We start from the raw sequence: 5,111 nt of genomic DNA on the forward strand, positions 1-5,111 counted from the left end.
CTGGGGAACGGTTTTCCTGCATTTTTTGCCAGCTGCTTGTTTGCTCGAGCTCGTTTCCTTCTGTAGCCGTGCTCGATGTAGCTTCCTGATTTGGCGCTCATAGTCCGAGTCAACAGGCTTGGGACCTGATGCTCTAGCCATACGAATGAAGTGGTCAATCTTTTCCTTAGGCACTTTCTCCCTTGGCGGCGGTGCCGGTTTCGGTCCAAAATGGGCATCCACTTGGGCCTGCACTATGGCTGCGTTTTGCTCCTCGGTCATGTCGTAAGGCCTCTGAGGAAGAGGAGCGAGGCTTGGACCATATTTATATCGCTTGTCTCCGCCTGTACTTCCTGTACTACCTCGACTCATACTGCTACGCACCATAGCTGCGGCATGTCTCTTCTGCAATTGCTGAGACGGCGGAGAAGGCTGACGTGGCTGATGCTGTGCCGGACTTGAAGCAGGAGGAGTGGCCTGACACTGTGTCAGACTTGAAACCGGAGGAGTTGCCTGACGCTGTGCCAGACTTGAAGCAGGAGTCTGCTCACGCGTTCGGGGACTTGGAGGAGGTGGCGAACTTCAAAGAGGAGTCGGCTCACGCGTTCGTGGACTTGGAGGAGCGGGAGTCTGCTGACTCGGTGGCGGACTTCGAGGAGGAGTCGGCAGACGACGCGGTGTCGGTGGACTTCGAAATATGATGCAATCCTTTCTCCATAGGATAGTACGATGTATGACCTCTCCCAGTGTGCGATCGTCTTCACCTCCAGGAATGTCAAGCTGTAGCCCCAAATATGGGTCCACCACTTCATCAACCAAGACACGAGCATAGCCCTCTAGAATCGGGGTGCAATGGAAGGTTGCTTCGGGGGTAATTGTAAAAGCAATGCCATCCGCCACCTTCATGGATATGTTCTTCATTTTGGAGTGTAGCTCACAGTTAGTGTTCTCTATGATGTCATCCACAGGGTATGTATCCAGCAGTGTGACGCCCGGGGCAGAACCAATGGTGCTTCTCGGCATGGATGGGACGGTGCTATCCAATGCTGGACGATCATCCGCTTGCTGCTACCATTGCTGAGACCCCCTTTCCTGGCTAAGTGAGTCGATCTGCTGCTGTTGCTGCTGCTGGAATTCGAGTGTCAAGTCTGCGTGCCTTGCTTGTAGGCCTTGAAGGCGTTCTGCGTCCTTCTTCCTCTGCTCCTCCTCCAGCTTCCTCTTCTTCTCCTCCTCCATCTTCTTTCTTGCACGGGACCTGTAGTCGTCATTCCATTCTAAAAATCCCTCATACCAGGGAATAACGCCCTTGCCTCGTGTTCTTCCCGGGTGTTCAGGATTTCCCAGGGCACGCGTAAGCTCGTCGTTCTCTCTGTTGGGCGTGAACACCTCCGTTCGAGCTTCTTCTATCGCGTCAAGTATCTTTTGTTCGGCTCCTTTTAGACTTGCCTTCTGCGAAACCAGGCCTGTCTTCGGGTCCAACGCCCCCCCATGCGCATAGAACCAAGTTCTGCATCTGGGGGGCCAGCTCCTAGTAACCGGAGTGACCCCTGCATCCTCCATCTCTTGCTCATACGTATCCCACTTAGGCATTCCCACCGCGTAGCCACCTGGACCCAGCCTACGGAACTGCGTCTTTTTTGCGGCATTGGCCTTGTTTTTTATCGACCGTTCCTTCGATAATTCTGATTCCTTGAATTTCACGAAATCGGCACAGTGTTCTCTTTGCTTCTCCAGTGTTCCCATGAATTCTGGAGTCTTCCTTTCTACAGCAAGGTAGTTGGCCCATACAGTATTCTTGTGGGTGTTGAATGCAATTGCCATCTTCTTAAGAGCAGTGCCCTTGACTTTCTCCACATCTGCTTCAGTGAAATAATCTGGTAGGGTGAAATGTTTCATCAGAGATTCCCAAAGGTTTTTTTTGCTCTGTCGTCGACCCAAGTAACACCTGGATGTTTAGTTTTTGGCTCTTTCCATTCTTGAATGGAGATCGGGAGTTGGTCCTTCACAAGAACTCCGCACTGACGAGTCCACTTGTTCGCAATGTTCTTAGGCGTGAGGGGTTCGCCACTAGGTTTGACGGAGTCGATATTGTACTTTACACCCTCCTTCAACTTTTTGCCTGGGCCTCGTGATACGTCCATTTTGCATCATGCCTTTATATCAATATTTATTACATTATGGGCTGTTATTACACATTATATATCAATACTTATGGCTATTCTCTCCTATTTTATAAGGTTTACCATGAAGAGGGGGAATGCCGGCAGCTGGAATTCTGGCTGGAAAAGGAGCAAACATTGAAAACCTATTCTGCACTGCTCCAAAAGACCTGAAACTCCACGAAACTTATTTCTAGAATTAATAAGAATTATTGAGCGGAAGAAACACCTCAGGAGGCCCACACCCTGGCCAGGAGGGTGGGGGCGCGCCCACCCTATTGGGTGCGCCCCTGTCTCTTGGGCCCCCTGGTGGCCCTCTGGTGTCCATCTTCTGCTATATGAAGGCTTTTAAACTGGAAAAAATCGTGGGCAAGCTTACGGGACGAAACTCCGCCGCCATGAGGCGGAACCTTGGCGGAACCAATCTAGAGCTCCGGCAGAGCTGTTCTGCCGGGGATACTTCCCTCCGGGAGGGGGAAATCATCACCAACGATCCTCCCATTGGGAGAGGGTCAATCTCCATCAACATCTTCACCAGCACCATCTCCTCTCAAACCCTAGTTCATCTCTTGTATCCAATCTTGTATTCAAAACCATAAATTGGTACTTGTGGGTTGCTAGTAGTGTTGATTACTCCTTGTAGTTGATGCTTATTGGTTTACTTGGTGGAAGATCATATGTTCAGATCCTTAATGTATGTTATTACTCCTCTGATTATGAACATGAATATACTTTGTGAGTAGTTATGTTTGTTCCTGAGGACATGGGTGAGGTCTTGCTATTAGTAGTCATGTGAATTTGGTATTCTTTCGATATTTTGATGAGATGTATGTTGTCTTTCCTCTAGTGGTGTTATGTGAACTTCGACTACATGACACTTCATCATTATTTGGGCCTAGAGGAAGGCATTGGGAAGTGATAAGTAGATGATGGGTTGCTAGAGTGACAGAAGCTTAAACCCTAGTTTATGCGTTGCTTTGTAAGGGGCTGATTTGGATCCATATGTTTAATGTTGTGGTTAGGTTTATCTTAATACTTCTTTTGTAGTTGCGGATGCTTGCAATAGGGGTTAATCATAAGTGGGATGCTTGTCCAAGTAAGGACAGTACCCAAGCACCGGTCCACCCACATATCAAATTATCAAAGTACCGAACGCGAATCATATGAGCGTGATGAAAACTAGCTTGGCGATAATTCCCATGTGTTCTCGGGAGCTCTTTTCTCATTATAAGAAATTGTCCAGGCTTATCATTTGCTACAAAAAGGATTGGGCCACCTTGCTGCACTTTATTTACTTTCATTGCTTGTTACTCGTTACAATTTATCTTATCACAAAACTATCTGTTACCTACAATTTCAGTGCTTGCAGAGAAAACCTTACTGAAAACCGCTTATCATTTCCTTCTGCTCCTCGTTGGGTTCGACACTCTTACTTATTGAAAGGATTTCGATAGATCCCCTACACTTGTGGGTCATCACCTCGCTTTGTCCTACTGTCTGTAGAAGCAGATTTGCTCGATCCGGAGGGCTGAAAGAAGAAAGATCGATTCGTTAATATATCTTCAAATAAAAAAACACGTGATGATCACCAGATGCCTTCTTATATAAATATACCTCGCCGATAGTCTTTGTTATTTGAAGATCAACATTGTTTGTGTCATCATAAACATTGTTTGTGTCATCATAATCATAATCATAGTTCATGACTTCATCAGCTCGGTCGTCGAGATCGAATATCTTTTCATCACCCTCTCCGGTATTGTTCAGATATTGGGAGCCATCATCTGCTTCATTCAGATCATCTAGCCTGCGAGGGCTGCGTATGATGTCGAACAATTCCTCTCCTCTCTCTCTCTTTGCCGGTATTGTCCGCCATAGCTTTTACTTAACTAATACAGAAGAAATATAAAATAATTTAGTATTCAAATTACAATGCATGGATGCAATCAATAAGGAAAAATTGAATCATATAGTACATAATATATGCATCGTCTTGATTAATATATAATCTCGAATACATCATCGTCTCGAATAATATATATAATCTCGAATACATTGTCTCGAATATTATATATCGAATACATCACTGGCTAGGTACCTAATAAAGATCGAGTACTACAGAAGAATCTAGGCCACTCGCGGTTCCTTGGGCACGGGCGGTGGACACCCAAAGAGAAGGAGCCATCATAGAATCATATCTCCGGTCATCTGCCCAAAGAACCTGATAATTATTGGAGAACCTGACGTCCATAGCAGCCATGTAGCGATGGACGTGCTCGTCCTCCTCCCTGACACGGCGACACACCACCTCCGGCGGGGCCGGCTACCTCTGCACCGAATGTGGCCCATGCGAATGCCACCATAGGAGATCAGGGTCGACGACGGGACCCGAGGCCGGGTTCCTCATCAAGCGGCGCGCCCCTCCAGGTAGCACCTCCCAGTGCCAGCCCGGCGGAGCCCAGTCCCAGACATGGGTCCTCTGAAGCAGGACGTCGTCGCGAACGGGTCGACGGCAAGGATGCGGGCCGGGCATATCGTCGAGAATAAATACTATATGCCCATAAAAAGTAACATTTTTTAAATGATTAGATTGTGATAACTAAAATTATATATGCAAATTCTAACAATTTGACATTAATCTAATTCATCTAACCAAAACTAATTCTAAAATTTCTAACATTTCTGATTATATAACTAACATTTCTATAACATTACTAGTATTTCTATAACCAAAAATCAGAAAAATTGCTAACATCTCTATAACTAAAAAACAGAAAAATTTTATAACATTTCTATATAACTAACATTTCTAATATTTCTATAACAAAAAACAGAAAAATTTCTAACATTTCTATAGATATTTCTATAACTAAAAAACAGAAAAATTTCTATAACTAAAATTTATAACAAAAAAACTAATGTGTGTGTGTGTGTGTGTGGACATGGCGGCCGGGGCATGAGCTCACCGGTGAG

This window comes from Triticum aestivum, chromosome 5B, assembly GCF_018294505.1.
Source record: "Triticum aestivum cultivar Chinese Spring chromosome 5B, IWGSC CS RefSeq v2.1, whole genome shotgun sequence".
In the NCBI taxonomy this organism is placed as follows: Eukaryota; Viridiplantae; Streptophyta; class Magnoliopsida; order Poales; family Poaceae; genus Triticum; species Triticum aestivum.